The 19,691-nt window shown below is 47.8% G+C and overlaps 1 long non-coding RNA gene across 2 annotated transcripts; it reads left to right on the top strand.

The window, feature by feature from the left end:
• Positions 1–855: 855 nt before the first annotated feature.
• LOC129052741 (uncharacterized) lies at positions 856–9,943 on the top strand. Of its 2 annotated transcripts, XR_010139543.1 has the most exons (4): positions 856–1,983; positions 2,283–2,475; positions 4,001–9,304; positions 9,699–9,943. It is a non-coding gene; the product is annotated as an uncharacterized LOC129052741 (long non-coding RNA). The 2 variants fall into 2 exon arrangements; XR_008517888.2 differs by lacking the exons at positions 4,001–9,304; positions 9,699–9,943 and adding an exon at positions 3,027–3,183.
• Positions 9,944–19,691: the final 9,748 nt, after the last annotated feature.

The following is a 19,691-nucleotide window of genomic DNA, read 5'->3' as shown; positions in this document are numbered from 1 at the left end:
GACTATCAAGAGAGAAGGTCCTGAGGTTAGTAGGGCACACAGTTCCTAGCAAGGGTGGAAAAGAGAAGTGAGGGAAAGGGGAAGGCCCACTCACACCCTGAGCAGGACCCGTGCTGAGCACCACCCTGTGCTGGGTGGGGGTGGGGAGGCTGGGGAGGAGTGGTCCTCGAGGGCGTGGGGTCGCATGGAGCGTGCAGCATCAGCCTCTCCGGGGCCACCTTCAGCCTCAGCCAGCACCCTGGGCCCACGTGGTGGGCGATGGCGGCTCCCGACTCCCTGTGAGGATGGTGGACCCTTGCCCAGCCACCCATGTGGACGGCCCCCTCTCAGTGGCCTGGGGCCTTCTAAGATCCTGCAGGGAGGATGGAACCCTCCGCAGGACAGGTGGGGTGTTTGTGAGACCCTCCCTGATGCTAAAAACAGCAAGATCCCAGGGGCACAGGACAGTGGCTGGATATGCAGCTGGGCATCGATGGCCTGGACATCCAGAGTGGGCCATGGCAAGGTCAGTGCTGTGTAGGACCCATAGGCAGAGTCATGTGGCTGTCACCTGGGATTTGGATGGATGATTCTGGTGGTCCTGTCGAGAGGGAATGGCATGGGGAGACCCCACACTGGGTGCCCCTCTCCCCAGGCACTCACATGCAGGGAGGCCTGAGCAAGGATGGGGGTGGTCGGTCGGGTGGGGAGATGAGGGCCTGAATCCATGAGGGCCTCAGAGGCCCACCTGGCAGCTTGAACCCTTCCATCCCCATGATAGGGATGAGCGGCTGCAGCGCTGGGGTGAGCTGCCCTGATCACAGGGCTGAGTAGCAGTGCAGGTCATTCATTCACTCAACAAAACTTCTTTTAAAAAATTTATTTATTTATTTAGTAAAAGATGAGGTCTTGCTATGTTGCCCAGGCTGGCCTCGAACTCCTGAACTCAAGCAATCCTCCTGCCTTAGCCTCCCAAAGTGCTGGGATATAGGCGTGAGCCACTGCACCCAGCCTCACTCAACAGACTTTCATGGAGGGTCTGCTAAGTACCAGGTAACAACAAAACGAAACAGGTGTGACCTCTGGCCCATTTGGGGCTGGTGGTCTGTTGGGAACATGACAGAACTTGAAAACACACACAGGATACAGAGGGTGGTTGTAAAGCGAGCTATTCACGTTATCGAGGTGGCTGGCATTCACAGTGGGGGAAAAGAAAAGGGATGGAGGGAAAACAGTGGCTCATGGGGAGGGAGAATGGGGGGATCCGTCTAAATGGGGAGAAGGGACCTCTGCAGGAAGGAATGAGCTAACGGCGAGGCAATCGCTGGCTGGGAGGGTGCCCAGAGGAGATGCTGTGGATTCAACTTCCTTCATCCTCACAGCAGCCCTAAGGCACACTACTAGCTGTCCATTTCACAGAAGATGAAAACCGAGGCCCAGAAAGGTTAAGCGCATTGTCTGAGGTCACAGAGCCCAGGAGTGACAGGGACAAGTTTATGACCCAGCGTGGCCCTTAGTGACTCTGCTGCTCTGTAGGAAATACCCTGGGAGCCTGGGGTGGGGTCAGGCACAGGGCAAGGGTTTTGAGCAGAAGGAACCACTCCTGGGAAGTGCAGACGCGGCGGTGGAGTGGAGACGCGGTGGTGGAGAGCAGACGCGGAGAGCAGACGCGGAGGTGGGCGGTGGAGTGGAGACGCGGTGGTGGAGAGCAGACGCGGCGGTGGGCGGTGGAGTGGAGACGCAGTGGTGGGGTGGAGACGCGGTGGTGGGGTGGAGACGCGGTGGTGGGGTGGAGACGCGGTGGTGGAGGGCAGACGTGGTGGTGGGCGGTGGAGTGGAGACGCGGTGGTGGAGGGGAGACGCAGCGCTGGAGTGGAGACGCGGCGCTGGAGGGCAGACGCGGGGCTGGAGTGGAGCCGCGGCGCTGGAGGGGAGACCCGGCGCTGGAGCTCTGAGCACCCAGGCTTTGCTGCACTGTGACTTCATGAGCATTGGGGGTGGAAGGTGGGGCGTCTCCCTCTGGCCCCTCCCCACCTGTCTTCTACAAAAAGCCTGATCTTGGCATCTCATGGTGAAGGGTCGATTGTGTTCTGCCGGGTTTGCTCTGTTTGGGGACCATCGAGGGCATCTCTGAAATGGGGCTTGGATTCTGGAACGCAAGGTCTAACATGCCGTGCAAACAGTGGCTGGCACGGCACCCACCTTCTGTCCGTGGCTGGTTCAAGGGGGCACTTTTGCGTGAAGACTTTCCTCAAAATGCAAAACAGTAGATGCGACCTCATCAGGCTTGTCCTTCCTTTCAGAACAGCCCTGGAGTTCAATGCTGGATTCAACCTGGGACTCAGACCCTTACTGCTCATTGAAGACAGCCAGACCTCACGCCACAAATCTTAGGCTAAGCAAGAGAATCCAGACGCAAAACGCGACATACACAAATGATTCCCTGATAATGGAGTGCAGGACAGGCACAGCCAAGCTCTGCGGATAGACGGCAAGGTGGTGGTTACCCCTGGGGTGGGCCAGGGATTGACGGTCCAGGGGCACGAGGGAACATTCTGGGGTGACGGAAATATTCTGTATCTTAACAGGGGTTTGGCTTCATCAGGTGAATTTATTTATGGAAGTGAATTGTACTTAAGATATGGGCCTTTTACTATATATAAATTATACCTCAATAATAAAATAAAATGGGCATAAAAAGCTTGCCAGGTGAAGAGAAGGAAAGGTTTCCAGCCAGTAAAGATCAGAGGCAGAGGCATGGATGCCTCAGGGTGAATGGTGTGCTTGGCGGAAATGGAATTATCTTGTTGGGCCAGATTATTAGGGAATTTGCTGTGGACCGAATGTTTGTTGTCACCTCCAAATCCACACGTAGAAACCTAAATCCCTAATGCAATGGTATTTGGAGATGGGGCTTTTGGGAGGTAATTAAGTCACAAGAGTGGGGCATTCATGATGGGATTAGTGCCCTTATGAAACAAACCCAGGGAGTTAGCGTGTGTGTCATCTCTCTCTCTCTCTCTCTTCTCTGTTGTGTGAGGACACAGGATCTTCCAACACCTTGATCTTGGACTCCAGAACTCAGAGAGAGAGAATTCTGTTGTTTCAGCCCCGTCTAATGCATTCTGTTCCAGCAGCCTACCCACACTGACAAAGACAGAATTTGATTTAAGGGCAATCTAGTTCCAGCTTCCCATTTTACAGATAAGTAAAAAGGCCAGAAGGAGTGATAACTTGTCCACATCTGTGCAATTTGCCAGTGGCAGAGCTACGACTCCAATTTAGGGTGTTCTTCCACCCCTGATATGTGTGTGTGTGTGTGTGTGTGTGTGTGTGAGATTGGGGGGATTTGGAGAGAGCAGTGATTCCATTGGGGTCATAGTTGTTGAAGGAAAAGAGCAATTCACCCTGATCTGTGTTCATGCCCCCCAAATGGGCCAGCTGTATTAAAATAACTCTTAAAAAAATGCAATTTCACCCCAATCTACCACTCCAAGAAGCCAACCCTGGCTGTTTGCCTCTACCCGCTCTCTGCCCTCTGCCATGTGAGTAACAATTTGGCACAATGTTTCTGCACCAGGGACTGAGCCAAGCTCTCTACCTAACTTGCTCTTGCCATCCTCCTGGCAAGCTGCATGGCGTGGTTATTGCCCTCCCCATTGTAGGAGGAGGAACCTGCAACTCAGGCGAGTGAGGCTCTTTGCCTGCAATTATATGACAGTAGGTGGCTACTGGGCATCACAGGCAGGTTGAAGTGCTATTAGGATTTGGACCCTGGTTCTTACAGCCTTGGCAGTTGCTTCTGCTGCTGCCGGGAAAACTGAACTCCCACATACTTACGTGGCTGGTAGCTGCTCCTCGTCCAGGTCTCAAATCAAAGGTCAACGCCTTCAAGAAGGCTTCCTTGACCCATTCCATCTCAGCCTTCAGCACTTTCCAGTACATTCCATCTTTTATTGTCTTCAGAACACTTGTTTTATTAACGTATCTTGTTTACTTATGTGTTTATTATCCCTATTAGAATGTAAGTCAAGGCCGGGGGCAGTGGCTTACGCCTGTAATCCCAGCACTTTGGGAGGCTGAGGCAGGCGGATCACCTGGGGTCAGAAGTTCAAGACCAGCCTGGACAACATGGTGAAACCCCATCTCTACTAAAAATACAAAAATTAGCCAGGTGTGGTGGCGGGTGCCTGTAATCCCAGCTACTCGGGAGGCTGAGGCAGGAGAATCACTTGAACCGGGGAGACAGACGTTGCACTGAGATTGCACCACTACACTCCAGCCTGTGTGACAGAGCAAGACTCTGTCTCAAAAAAGAAAAAAAGAATGTAAGTCAAGAAAGAAGGAGCCTCAGCCAGGTGCAGTGGCTGATGGCTGTAATCCCAGCACTCTGGGAGGCCAAGGTGGATGGATCACCTGAGGTCAGGTTTGAGACCAGCCTGACCAACATGGAGAAAGCCATCTCTACTAAAAATACAAAAGTAGCCAGGCATGGTGGCACATGCCTGTAAACCGAGCTACTCGGGAGGCTGAGGCGGAAGAATCGCTTGAACCCAGGAGGTGGAGGTTGTGGTGAGCAGAGATAGCACCATTGCACTCCAGCCTAGTCAACAAGAGTGAAACTTTGAGGAAAAAAAAAAAAGAGAAAGAGGAAAGAAAGAAGAAAGGGAGAGGAAGAAAGGAAGAAAGAGTGAGCCTCATTTATATACTCCTGTTGAACCAACATATATTGAGTATATGTTGAATACATAAGTGAATGAGTGAATGAATGAATGTCACCTCATCCTGTGCCTTTCCACCAATTTCCAATAGTCTGCACTTTCTTGCTATAGCCTTTACTTGGGAACTTAGGTCATTTCCATTTTTGCACTATTGCATATCCTGTTACAATCAATGATGCTATCACATTTGCGCATTTTTGTAAAATCATGGCTGTGTGTACCCCATGAATAAAGACGCTTAAAACAACAATTGAGATGAACGTTTTGTGAGGGTTCTTGTCACAAGAGGTCCCCCATGTTCCAAAGCCCTGCTCTATTCCAGGCTCTAGGTGCACTCTTTCTTCCTGCCTCATTTTGTCCTTGCCTTGCTTGCCTGCTCTGAGAATCAAAGAGGAGCATCTTTTATATGCAAACGACATGGTTTCGCTAATAAGATGTAGAAACAGCTCCACCAGGCCATGGGTTCTGCTATCTGAATTCCCGAGGTAAAGAAGAGCGGACTCTGTTCAGCTCTTCTGAAACAAGAGCCAGGAGGTTGCTGCCCCTGGAAATTAAATCGCTGTCTGTGGTGGAGATTAGTGAGTTGGTGATGAGCTCGGGTGTCGGGGCTGGCCTTCGGTTCGCGGCTCTGCCACTTGTGAGCTCATACAGCTGAGTGAGTCCCTTCAGCTCTCGGCATCTCCATCTCCTCATCGGTAAAATCGGGCTAACGAGGGGAGTGGCTATAGAGGGCTGTTGAGAGCGTCGCATGAGAGGCTGTGAAGTGCCTGGCAGCTGGTGCTTGCACTAGAAACACTCTCCAACAGGCAGCCTCGGGGCTCCCGCCAGTGTCTGAGGTCTGTGATAATGAGACATTGGTCCTGAGAGCCTCTGCTCCCTGGGCTGCCCTCCTGGCCCCATGATCCCCCATATCCTGCCTTCCTGTGGCCACCTGCTAAATCAGCCAAGTCCCTGGACCCTTGGGATTTAACCAAAAGGTCCTTAGAAGGGATGACAGCTCCCAAAGATGTGATTTGGACACTGCACTTGCAGATGTAGCACTGCCAGGTGGCTATGACTGCCAGATGCCACATGGCATTCTTCTTCATTCATTCAGCTATGTGCCTGTGTGATTAGAGACCCTGGGGCCCGTCCATCTATGGAAGACACAAAGGACACCTGGACTACAGGGGCTGCCGCTGCCCAGGGTGCCGCAGGGAGCACGGGGCTACCAGGTGGCGGTTTGTCTCTGTGCTATACTTTCACATCATGTTCCTCTAATTATTTCCTTGAGTTAATTTACATTTATCATAGTTACAATTCGCTGTGTTGTGCTCCTAATTTGCAGAAATGCTTCAGCAGCTCAGAATTGATCCATTAACGCACAACGGTGTGATTAAGATGGTGGAACGATGGTGAGAACGCAGAATGAGCTCGCAATCATAAACCAAGTGAGAGGTGTCTGTGTTGGTCCTGAGAGGAGAACCTCCTGAAAGATGACTTTCCACAAGTGGCCCAAACACACAAGCATGAGTTAAAATACAGCAAGTCCACGTTTCTGAAAAATGGATTGCATAATAGCCGTGAACTCACCCCTTAGAACTTGCAGTTCATTATCTGTTGTGAAGCTTTGTCAAACAGCCTCCTGAAGTGGAGGAACGCTTCATCTCTTTTTCAAGGAAAGTGTGGGGATCTCTCTGGCAAGGAAATTGCATTTCAAGCACGAAACCAGGTGTGCCCATGCAAAATTGAGTAATTTCACTAATAAAGGCTGAAATGAGACAAAAACAACATCATTCAAAGTTGCTCTTTCTGTAACGAAAGCAGAGGAGGTGAAGTGGCTGCTGAGGAGGTAGTAAAAGCAACCCCCAAATTAATGCCAAATGTGATGCTTGGGGAGAAAACTAAAGGACCAGCAAAATCCTCTGTCAAGTGGCACTCTGGGATATTGTCTAAGAGCATGGACGTAGAATGTGGAAGAGCAATTTCTGGATGTGTGCCTGTCAGCGGTCACTTCTCTTTACCCAGGAAAACCTTTGCTGCAAAGAGGGTGAATCAGGTCCTGGCAGGTTCGGTATGAAGCATGATGGTTTTCAGGAAAGTGATTGTGATCACAGCCAGCATTTTGAGAGTACGTGCTTGGGCCAGGAAGTGCTAAAAGCTCTTTAACATTTACTAAAAGCATTCAGTAACATTTACTTCTATTTTATGTATGTATTTATTTAATACGATATACTTTTATTATTTAGATTTTATGACTGACAAGCCAAGGGACATGGAGGCAGGCTACCTTGCCCATGGTGACACAGCTAGCTAGCAGTGGAGAGGTGCATGCCCTGCCAACTATCTCCATACACACACTTAACCACCACGCCAAACAGCTTCTGGCCAAACCTGAGGGAGAAGTCCCTTTTTCTTCCTTGACTTTTGAAAACCCATGTTTCAGGAAAAGAGGTTTTTCACAGAGTTAAGTTATGAGGATGATAATTTTCTGGTAGCCATGGTGTGGATTGGAAAAGGCATGTTCGAGTTGGTTCTTACAATGCGTCACCATCTAATTCCCTGTAGGGGCAACCATCAAATCCATGCCTGGCTGGGCGTGGGGGCTCATGCCTGTAATCCCAGCACTTTGGGTGGATCACTTGAGGTCAGGAGTTTGAGACCAGTTGGCCAACATAGTGAAATCTCGTCTGTACTAAAAATACAAAAATTAGCCTGGCGTGGTGGTGCATGCTTGTGCTTGTAATCCCAGCTACTTGGGAGGCTGAAGCGGGAGGGTTGCTTGAACCCAGGAGGTGGAGCTTGCTGTGAGCCGAGATCACACCACTGCACTCCAGTCTGGGTGACAGAGTGAGACTTGTCTCAAAAAAAAAAAAAAAAAAAAAAATCCATGCCCTAACTTTGCCTCACATCGAAGGAATTAACGTGAATCACTGACAGCAGGACCAAGCACAGCTGCTGAGGCGTCTGAATTCTCCCTGGGAGGTCATTGACAGGAGGCGCCACATTCTCACGAAGAGATTTGAAATGAAACAGCACATAAACCTCTGCTTCTTGACACGGATAAAGTGAGTGGATGTCCCTGCCAGATGTCCAGGGGCTCAAGAAGGATCCATTTAGTGTCTGTTTAGTACCAGGAAGGCCCCGGACCCATTGTTTCAGGCCAGGAAAGTCACAGATGCCTCAAAAAGACCAAATCATAGTGAGAACTGCTGGGAAAAGCAGTTGAGGATCAGACACAAGGGATCACATCCACGAGCTGCAACCAAACGTGAACTATGTCCAGAGCTGATTACAGTGAAAAAGCGGGTGAGGAGCCCATTTCCTGTTATTTTCCTTGCAGCCTGCTCTCCAGCATTTGACTGAGTCTGGCAGTGGCAAGATCCGTTTTCTGCAAGAAATCTGTCAAAAGTGACTGCCTCTTGTCTGATCTCAGTCTGTCTTTTCCAGAAGGAGCCACAGTGTGCTGCCTGCTGTTGTCAAAGGTCGGGAATTGTGAGATGGGATTTTCTAATCCGGTAGAAATGAGGAGCTGGAAAGAAAAGGAATCCACAACTCAATCTTTCTGGCCTTGGGGCCATAGCCGCTTGATACAAATTTAATCTCTCAAACTTATAGGAAACACTCATTATTATGACTTGCTTTTCAGTATCACCTTCACTTCAATTGCTTTTAAAAATTGTGATGAATTGGCCGGGTGCAGTGGCTCATGCCTGTAATCCCAGCACTTTGGGAGGCCAAGGCAGGCGGATCACCTGAGGTCAGGAGTTCGAGACCAGCCTGGCCAAAATGGTGAAACCCCATGTCTACTAAAAATACAAAAAAATTAGCTGGGTGTGGTGGTGCACGCCTGTAGTCCCAGCTACTTGGGAGGCTGAGGCAGGAGAATTGCTTGAACCCAGGAAGTGGAGGTTGTATTGAGCCAAGATTGTGTGATTGCACTCCAGCCTGGGCAACAAGAGCAAAACGTCTCAAAAAAAAAAAAAATTGTGATGACTCTCTAGGGAAAACAATTCCCTGAATTGTCTGGGCTGGGGGACCTTCCTGACTTTTCTCTGGACATGGAGTCTTCCCTTTGAGAGGTCACAGCGAGGCTGGTAGCCTCAGGGCAGGGTGGGAAGTGGTCCCCACATCTGGTTCTTCGCCAGAGCTCCCCATCTCCATGGCTGGCACCACCACCCACTCAGCTGCTCTGCTTAGAGGACATGCTTAACATTTCCCTCACCCTCATCTTCTTTTCCTGATTTATCACCAAATCTTGAGGACTTTGCCTCTTCACAGTATGCAGTCTGCCTCTCTACCCCCATCTTCACCGCAGCCCCTGATCCTAGGCCCCGTCTCCGGGCTGGACCATCCTGACAGCGTCTTCTAGGACATGCTCTGAGCTCCCCGAGGCCCGCTGCCATTCAATGGCCTGGGCGGCTGCTTCAAAGCACAAATGGGCGCCCTCCCTTCTCTCCTCTTGCCCTTGCACTGCAGACCTCTCAGTGACAGCTCCTGCCCTGCCCTGAGCTGTGTAACTCACCGAATCCCACAGCAAGCCCATGAGGGAGGCGGCTCTGTGTGGGCCACCGGGGAAGCAGATGCTGGTACAGGTTGCAGTCCCAGGAAGCAGGGCGAGGCAGGTCAGGAGGGAAGCCCGCCCAGAGAGTGTTACTATTGCAGGGGGTGCCCAGCCCCTCCAGGGCCCTATGGCTGTGTAGAAGGCACCTTGACAATAAGACGCAGGGCTGTTCTCCACTGACCCCAATCCCATGAGTTGAGGTTTGTCCTGAAGGGTGGTGACTCCCCTCCATGTCCAGGCTCCCCATGGGGGGAAGGCTGAGTAAGCTCCCGGCTTCAGAAAAAGCCTGAAAGCACAGAGGTGGGGACATTTGGAGGGCACCAGCAGCGGGGCATCAGCAGTGGCCTGGGTCCCAGCATTGGGGGTGCTTTGCTGAGCCTGCCAAGGTGAGCTGAGGGGGTGGTGTGGGGCCAAAACGGTCTCCTACACCAGAAGGTGGTGTCTCCATTTTGCAGATGTGGAAACAGAGGCACAGGGAGGCCAGTGGCTTGTTCAGGCTCATGCCATCACTAAAGACCAACAACGTCCATTTGGTTGGCAGCATCTTTGCAAGAGCTGGTCCTGCTCAGAAGTGCTGAAAAGGCCGGGCATGGTGGCTCATACCTGTAATCTCAGCACTTTGGGAGGCTGAGGCAGGCAGATCGCTTGAGCCCTGGAGTTCAAGACCAGCCTGGGCAACATAGTGAGACCTCATCTCTACAAAAATAAATAAATGAATAAATAAATAAATAAATGTATGTAAATAAATTAGCCAGGCATGGTGGTACCCACCTGTTGTCTCAGCTACTTGGGAGGCTGAGGCAAGAGAATCGCTTGAGCATGAGAGGTTGAGGCTGCAGTGAGCTATGACCTTGCCTCTGCACTCCAGCCTGGGTGACAGAGACCCTGTCTCTAAAAAAAAAAAAAAAGTCCTGAAGAATTCACATCCCTGGAACACCCCTCATCCAGTGAGTGCTGAGGGTGGGGGATAGACACTGCCAGGGGTCCTTGAGGCACCAGCTCTCAAGGGACTCCCAGAGTCCCCAGCTTTTGGGATGAATGCAGAATATAAGCATGCTTATCTGCAGCCGAGATGTGGGCCCTCAACCACAGGAGACCCCACACGCTCAATCACAGTCCCCAGCCCGTTTTGGCTCAGTCTTGTCCTTTTTGGTGTGGGACAAAGACCCAGGGAGCTGGCACTTTCAGCTCCTCTTCCATTCACTGTGTATGTCAGTAATAAACTGTCTCCAAGAGTGGTCTATTGTGTCCATACCAGCTGAATCTGACCATCAGACCTCGGCTTTGTCCAGCCTGCTGTGAACTTCTGAAGAGGCCCAAACTAAGACAGCTTCTCATTTATTCCAATGTACACTAGAAAAAAATATAACTAGAACCACACACCCTATGCTAAATCAAGCATTCCAGGTTTGTATGTTTCAGTGAATTTTGATTCGAAGGTGAGAGTCCAGACCAGGTGGCCCCATGGACACAGAACAAATGGAGAGGCAGGGCTTGAAGCTGCCAGCTGAGAAAGGCCCCTAAGCATTGGCCTCTGGGCCAAATGGGAGGTGGGCTTGTTCCTGGGATACATCTCAGATGGCTGCTGGTGCTTCCATGACCAGATCCCAGATCCCCGTCCTCCAGGCACAGGGACTTCCCTCACCTTTTCTGGTTGACTGATCCTGAGTCACCATGGCACCTGGATTTGTGGGTTGCCCTGCCCTCATACGGTAGAGCATACACACTGTGTTTGTCCCTCCCTCCCTCCCTTCTTTCCTTCCTCTCTCTCTCCTTTCTTTTCTTCTTTTCTTTTCTCTTCTTTTTTCTTTCTTTTTGAGACAGGGTCCTATTGTGTGGCCTAGGCTAGAGTGCAGTGGTGCAATCATGGCTCACTGCAGCCTCTACCTCCCAGGCTCCAGCCATCCTCCCACCTCAGCCTCCTGAGTAGCTAGAACCATGCCCAATAATTTTTTTTTTTTTTTTGGTAGAGACAGGGTCTCCCTGTGTTGCCCAGGCTGGTCTCAAACTCCTGGGCTCAAGCAATCTGCCCGCCTTAGCCTCTCAAAGTGCTGGGATTACAGGCATGAGCCATTACGCCCGGCCCACACTGTGTTTTCTTTCTCTCCGTCCCTCCACCCACTCGCAGCTTTCTTCCCAAATTAGATTCGAGGTGGCATACAAAATCCATTCCTCATCCCTAAGATGCCCCCAGGCATGGGAGGCAACACTAATTTGATAGTTTTCCAGGACACTAGCAAACACCACTATAATTCCAAGATTAAAAAAAAAAAAAAAAAAAGAAACCTCAGTGACAAGTGCATACCTCCAACCACACAATTCCATCCCGATTGCTCAATTTCTTTTTGGTGATCACTATCAAGATTTGAGCCCACGATTTCTTCTGAATCCCACTTGGCCATTGCATGTAACATCACACTTTGCTTTCCAAACCTGTTTGTGATCTGCCTGCCCCCGCACTCTCAGAACTGGCAGAATAGATCTGAGTGGCACTGAAGAATCCAGGGGGTTTGTACAGGAGCGAGAGTTTCATTTTCCCCTTAATTGAATTACTTATCACTGGAAGTTAAATGACTCTTTCTGAAAAGCAGCCAGACACTTCAGACAGAGGGATGTTTGGCTCCTGAGTGATATTCCTTTTTAACACACGAATTGGTCACCGAAACCTCTCCCAAGCCTCGGAAATGCTAGACTCTATTCTGAGAGATTTGGCAATTTCACCTGCCTTTAATGCATTGGCAGGTGTGTGACAAGCATGGGTCTTAAATGCAAAATGAATTTTTGGCCTTTTTGCCTATTACTGTAGCTCAGGAATACACTCACAGAATTGGGAGACTATGGTTGGGATGGCCCAACATAAAATGTATTCCAAGAAGTAATTGCAAAATTCACTTGGAGGTGGGGTGGAGGGGAGTTGAGGCAGCACTCAAAGACAGAGGCACTCATCATCCTGAACAACCAACACTGAAATGCTTCAGTAGGTCCATGTGACTGCTGTGAAATTGTGATATTGTGATATAATTAGAAACGTATATTTTGGTCTTTGTCCCTGGCTGCGGGCCAGAGCTCTGAAAACCCTTGTAATCTTCTGAGTGACAGGGGTGCTAGGAAAACCTTTTGTTCTAACATTTTGTCTGTGACCCTAGTTCCTCACAGTGATTCTGAATCCCTTGGAATTTCTGGGGAGATAGAAGCATCTTTTATTCTAATGAGGTGATGCTTGGTGGCTCCTGGGTGGGGGTTAAGTGCTAGAAAGACCCAGACATGATTAGAAGCCTGGAGCTTTCAGCTCCACCCACCACCCTCCAGTCAGGGGAGAGGGGCTGGAGACTGAGCTAATAATCAGTCTTGCCTACATGATGAAGCCTGAACTACAGGTGCAGAGAGCTTCCAGGTGGGTGAACACATCCAGGTGCTGGCGGGAGGCGCACCCCAACTCCAGGGCGACAGAAGTTCCTGCTCTAGGGGCCCTCCCAGGCCTCGCCATGTATGCCCCCTCCTCTCCTATCCACCTGCCCGCTTTATCATCTCCTTTATAATAGACCAGGGAGCACAAGTGCAGCGTTTCCCTGAGATCTGAGTCCTGGCGAATCAATCAAAACCGAGGAGGGGGTCATGGGTGACTTATAGTCAATTTATAGCCAAGTTGAATGGAAATGTGGGTGACGTGGGGATTCAATACTTGCAACTGGTGTCTGAAGTGGGAGACAGTCTTGTGGGACTGGCCCTTACCTGGTGGGTCTGCACTAATGCCAGGTACGTAGTGTCAGAATTGAGTTAAATTGTGGAAGAGCCAGCCAGTGTCCAGGAAGCTGCAGAGTTGGTTGGTTTGGGAAGACATATTTGATGTCAGAAGGGAAGTGGTGGTGAGAGTACAGGAAATTTTTTTTCCTTTTTTTTTCTTTTTGAGATGGGGGTTTCACTCTTTCACCTAGACTGGAGTGAGGTGGCGTGATCTTGGCTCACTGAAACCTCTGTCTCCTGGGTTCAAGTGATTCTCCTGCCTCAGCCTCCAGAGTAGCTGGGATTATAGGCGCCCACCACCATGCCTTGCTCATTTTTGTATTTTTAGTAGAGACGGGGTTTCACCATTTTGGCCAGGCTGGCCTCGAACTCCTGACCTCAGGTGGATCCACCGCCTTGGCCTATCAAAGCGCTGGGATTACAGGTGTGAGCCACTGCACCTGGCCTTTTTTAATTTTTTAACTGCCAATTAAGAGAGACAGGCTGTGAGTATAAAGATGCTGACGTAGATTAGATTATTGTTCCAGAATATTCACCCTCTGCCCCACAACCCCATGGGGGATGGCACTTCTTCACCCCTTGGTGCTGGACCTGGTCATGTGACCTGCATTTGTTCCACAGTGGGTGGAGCCCAGTTGCCCACTTATTGGTGTGACTTGTTTTGGTCAAATGGAAATGAGTGGCTTTGTCCCCGCAAAGACCTGAAATGCTCGGATGAAGTGGCCTCACCACACTGAGCTTCTGCCACCCATGAGGAGGCTGCCCCGAGGTAGCTGCTGCTTCTTTGGCTTGCAGCCACAAATGAACACAGGTGGAGCACACCTGGATTCAACCTGCAGCTTAGAGTCAAGCCTGGTGCAGTCCTTGTCCACTGACCTCCAGCTAACCACAGGCATGCAGGAGAGAAGACTTGATTATTGTTTGAAGCCGTTGAGTTTGGGGTGGTTGGTTAGGCAGCATCACTGACTATAGCTGACTGATACAGACACCAACACAATTTCAAACATGAGCCTCAAAAGGTAAAGGGGGACTGGGTGCAGTGGCTCATGCCTGTAATCCCAGCACTTTGGGAGGCTGAGGCAGGCAGATCACTTGAGGTCAGGAGTTTGAGACCAGCCTGGCAAACATGGTGAAACCCCATCTCTACTAAAAATACAAAAACTAGCCATGCATGGTGATGTGTGCCTGTAATCCCAGTTACTCAGGAAGCTGAGGCAGGAGAATCAGGAGAATCGCTTGAACCGGGAGGTGGAGGTTGCAGTGAGCCAATATCGAGTCACTGCACTCTAGCCTGGGCAACAGAATGAGACTCCATCTCAAAAAAAAAAAAAAAAAGGTGAGGGCGCCCCCTGCCAAGTGCAGGCATCAACTTGTGATGAAGCTGCTGATGGCGTGGGCAGCTCTGCAGATGCCTCTTTTCCATGTGGACGACTCATCATTTCTCCAGGCAGCCTGCACTGACCAACGAGGAGAAACGAATGTTTGGCTTTAATACTTCACCATCTTGTCTCATGAAACCCAATTTTAAAGTCAAATTAGGTGTGCACACTTAGGTTGCAGTCTAAATGCTGTGGTGCTACCACTGTCCACAAATTAACTGAAGTGACGAGGTTGAGAGGACACCGAGTGGGCTGAGGTCACACCCTCTGGCCTGTGCAGCTGGGTCACCCTCGTGTAGGATGACTTGCTCATCCCATGTTTAAAGTGGAAATTCCCAAATCCCAGGACCCCTCTTAGTTTGGGGGGTGGGGTCACTCTATGCCCACCGAGGCTTGGGACTGGCCAGGTCTTTGACAGCCACTGTAAGATGGATTCATTCATTTCAGAAACATTTACACTTTGAAAAATTTGTGTCTTATGATTATGGAGACATTATTCCTACAGTAAACAAGATAAAAATAGATGCAGACATTAGGATGGAAATTAGGCTGGTAAAGATGGTGTATGAAACACACACTATTTCTCACCCTCCCTCTTCAAACCCGCTAGCATGACATTCAGTGGATTTTTACAGATGTTTATCCACAAGGACAAAGAGAACAGGACAGGAGATGATGGAAATAAGATTTGAGAAGCAGAAAGAGACACGCAGCACCTGACCTAGCAGCTCTGAGAAAGATGAATCAGAACAGGTATGGGGGAAATCTGAGAAGCCCTGACTTACTCCCACAGAATCCCCTGGAAGAGGGATGAAGGGTGCCTGGCTAAGAGGCAGTTTGATCCTGATTCTTCTCCCTGGTGCCATGCTGGGGTGCTGCCCTCCTGTACCCTGAGGCTTATGCTGGCAGAGGAAACACAAATTTGGTTGTAGTAAAGAAAGATTTTATTCAGAAGGACTATTGCAAGTAGGTGGAGGGGAACTATTGTAATAGAACGCTCTGCCCATGAGGTCTGCAAGCGTCTCCAGAGTTAGATGAAAAGAACTTTTCTTTTCTAGAGAGGAGTAAGCAAAGCTAGAAAGAGCCAGGTGTGGGGAAATGGGATGAAAGGATGAGGTCTGTGGCCATGTGCAGTGGCTCATGCCTGTAGTCCTAGCACTTTGGGAGGCCGAGGTGGGTGGATCACTTGAGCTCAGGAGTTCGAGACCAGCCTGGCCAACATGGTGAAACCCTGACTCTACTAAAAATACAAAAATTAGCTGGGCGTGGTGGTGCACACCTGTAATCCCAGCTACCTGGGAGGCTGAGGCAGGAGAATCGCTTGAACCTGGGAGGCAGAGGTTGTAGTGAGCTGAGATTGCACCATTGCACTCCAGCGTGGAGGACAAGAGCAAAACCCTGTCTCAACAAAAAAAAAAAAGAAAGAAAGAAAGGATGGTGTGATTAAATAGTAGATCAAAGAATATTTTATTGTGAGGCCAGCCTATTCTTAGGAGGGGCTGTAAGTTAGCTAAGGTGAGGTGGTGGGGGCAATGTTCAAAGTTCAAAGATCTTTGAATTTTGAGGAAGGAGACGAGCTTAACAAAAGTTTGGTTCACAAGCATTTTTTTTCTGATTCATTAGTGGGGACAGGCAGTTCAGCTTGTCTGGTAAGAAAGAGAAACAAAGGAGAAAAGACAGGAGGAACTCGTCTAGCAAATTAGAACTGGAGGGCTTGAGTTTTCTGATTGAAATGGCTCAATGAGTTTCCAACACGATGGGTAAAAATAAATTCACTTTTAGAACTTTAGAACAACAGAGCAAATACTCACACACTTCCTAAGAGAAGCACGGATCTTGAGGCAGAATGATTTTTGCCCTCCCAGCAGCAATATTGCTAGTTAGATGATAATAGAGGAATGCCTTCAAAATTCTGAAGGCATTTCAATTTTAGAATTTAAATTCTAAAACCAGCTGAAATGTGACATTAGATTTTAAACAAAACCAAAAACAAAAACAAAAGCTTTTAATACACCTTTTCTGAGAAAGCTACTAAGGGGTTTTCACCACCAAACAATGACATAAACCAAAAGAAAGAAGGCAGAGGAAAAAGAAGCAGGGAATTCAACTTGAAGGAGAAATGAAGAGAATCCTTAGAAGGAATTCATGAAGGCAGATCCCAGGATGTAGAGGATTACCAGTTCATATTGGGGCATATTAAAGTTCTCTAGGATAATTATCACCAATAACATAAAAGTGTTAGAATTCTGTTGCATATAAATATATTGAGAGGCCATTTAGACAATCAGTGGTAAATGTGAGACTAAATTAGCAATATGTAATTGAAAACAAAGCAAATAAAAAGCAAGACAATCATGAATTCAGGAAAAAATATAAGAAAGGAAAAGTAATCATAGAATACTGTATGGTTCAGCTGTAAATATACTTATATAGTCATAAAAAGTATTGGATATTGATCTAAACACAATTACAATATACACATCTGTGAGGGGTGGAGAGAGAAAGCAAGAGGTTGAGGATTAAGAGAGAAGTCAGGAAAGAGGAGATTGTATAGTGTTTGTAGGCATGAAGTGAAGCTAAATCATCATCTTTCACAATGGGAAGTTGATAGATAATGCCTAAATCTAAGTAGTCAATAACAATCTAAGAATGACATTGATAGATTTATAGGTACACGTTAAAAAATCAGGCAAAAGAGTACATGTTTTTGGGAAGTGGGAAATGGGGATGTGGGTAAGAGATTGCTGTTTTTAGTAAACAATACTCATAGAAAAATTCAATTCTTTATCCATGTTCTTTAACCTAAAATTTAGATAAAAGCAAAAGCACTGAATAGCGGACCCCTCACACATGAACAAATAAGGACCATACAAAAATATGGCAACCCATTTTGGATTTAGCTTGCAATCTCTTCTCTTCTCTTTTCTCTTCTTTTTTTCTTTTCTTCTTTGGAGACAGAGTCTCACTCTGTCACCCAGGCTGGAGTGCAGTGGCGTGATCTTGGCTTACTGCAGCCTCCACCTCCTGGGTTCAAGTGATTCTTGCGCCTCAGCCTCCCGAGTGGCTGGGATTACAAGCATGAGCCACTACGCCTGGCTAATTTTTGTATTTTTAGTAGAGACGGGGTTTTGCCATGTTGGCCAGGCTGGTCTTGAACTCCCGACCTCAGGTGATCCACCCACCTTGTTGGGGATCTTCCCAAAGTGTTGGGATTACAGGCGTGAACCACTGCACCTGGCCACAATTTCTTGATTGTTAGTCACATTGAGCTTTTCTTTTCTTTTCTTTTTTTCCAGTCTGTTTGCTGGCCTTTTGGGTTCCCTCCTCTAAAAAGTAACTCTTCATAGTCTTTCCTTATTCTTCTATTGGATGTACTGCTGGTCATAACTTAAACAACGATCTTCTCTCATCTTGACCTTGGCCTTCATCTTGACCTTCATTTTGTGTTATTTGTGTGTGTGTGCATGCTTGCACATGCAGAAGTGTTACATGTTTTGATTAACCGAATTTATCTATTTCTCTTGGTAGTTTGAGTTCTGGTGTCTTACTTAAGGGAGACTTCATAACCCTGGGGCCAAATGATACTGTCCTTATTTGCTTCTAAAAGTTTTAGAATTTTGCTACTCGTCTTTAGGTCTTTTATCCATGTGTTATTGATTTTTGCAAAAGATGTGGAAATAAATGTGTCACATCCTCCAATACAGCAGGGCAAAGTGAAAAAAATCAATGAACTGGAAACTGTACCTGAAAAAATTATCTAGAACATGGCACAGTGGGACAAAGTGGCAGGAAATCTGAAAGAGGCATTGAGAGACATAGATAACAGACATGGAGCATAGACGGAGAAGGATGAGAAGAGTTAGCATCCCCTATGTTCCAGAAGGGGATTAGGGAGTCCATGTGAGTGAGCAACATAGGAGATGTTTAGACAAATTTCCAGAATGAACGTGAGACACCAATCCCTAAAATCAGGAAATCTTATCAATTTTAAACAGAATAAATAAAAGAAATTCACACTTAGGTAAAGAATAACAGAGATGGAAGGAAGGGTGGGGGCGAGACAGAGAGAGAGAGATGTGAGGAAGGAGAGAGAGAGAAAAAAAAAAAGGAGGAGGGGTAGGAGGGACCAATGGCTGGCTCTCACTAGCAAAAATGGTAATCTGAAAATAGTGAAAATTATCTTCAATATGCATAAAGAAAATATCTACCTAGCAAAAATGACTTTTAAGAATGAACGTAAAGCTGGGTGTGGTGGCTCACACCTGTTGTAATCCCAGCACTTTGGGAGGTTGAGGCAGGAGGATCACTTGAGCCCTGGAGTTTAAGGTCAACCTGGGCAATGAAGTGAGAGCTTGTCTCTACAAATAAAAAAGGCCACAAGTGGTGGCGCATGCCTGTAATCCCAGAACTTTGGGAAGCCAAGGCGGGAGGATCACTTGAGGCCAGGAGTTCGAGACCAGCCTGGCCAACATGGCAAAACCCTGTCTCTACTAAAAATATAAAAAATTAGCCAAGCATGGGTGCAGGTGCTTGTAATCTAGCGACCCAGGAGGCTGAGGCACAAGAATTGCCTGAATCTGGAGGCGAAGGTTGCAGTGAGACAAGATTGCACCACTGAACTCCACCCTTGGTGACAGAGTGAGACTGTGTCTCAAAAAGAAAGAAAGAAAGAAAGAAAGAAAGAAAGAAAGAAAGAAAGAAAGAAAGAAAGAAAGAAAGAAAGAAAGAAAGAAAGAAAGAAAGAAAGAAAGAAAGAAGGAAGGAAGGAAGGAAGGAAGGAAGGAAGGAAGGAAGGAAGGAAGGAAGGAAGGAAGGAAAGGAGAGAAAGAGAAAGGAAGGAGGAGAAAAAGAAAAAAATGAAAGTAAAATAAAGGCATCTTCAAATATTTAAAAATCTGCAGGAATTTTTCCCGAAAGATTGTCACTAGAAAGAATTCTAAAGAAAAGTCAGATAAATAAGGAAGAATGATGAGCGACAACAGTGCTCAATATGTGAGTAAATAAAAACAAAACTGATTACATAGAAAACCAACATTTTGTGGGGTTTAAAAGATATGTGTTTACATTATTCATCAATATTATACAGCAGGAAAAGACTGATCAGAGTTCAAGTGTTTAAGGTTCTTGTGTTGTTTAGAAAAAGAGTAAAGATTGTGATGAATCTCAGAATTCCTTACTAAAATTACTAGGGCAACCACTAAAGGAATAAAAATAGAAACTATAATTTCCAAATTAATAGAGGGAGATATTGGAATGAGGAAAAGGAATTTAATCCAACAGGAGTTAAGGAAGGTTAGAAAAAAAGCAAAATTGGTAGCACAATTT

Source organism: Pongo abelii, chromosome 23, assembly GCF_028885655.2.
Source record: "Pongo abelii isolate AG06213 chromosome 23, NHGRI_mPonAbe1-v2.0_pri, whole genome shotgun sequence".
NCBI lineage: Eukaryota > Metazoa > Chordata > Mammalia > Primates > Hominidae > Pongo > Pongo abelii.
The sequence above is the reverse complement of the archived record's forward strand: the minus strand, read 5'-3'. Positions and strand labels throughout refer to the sequence as shown.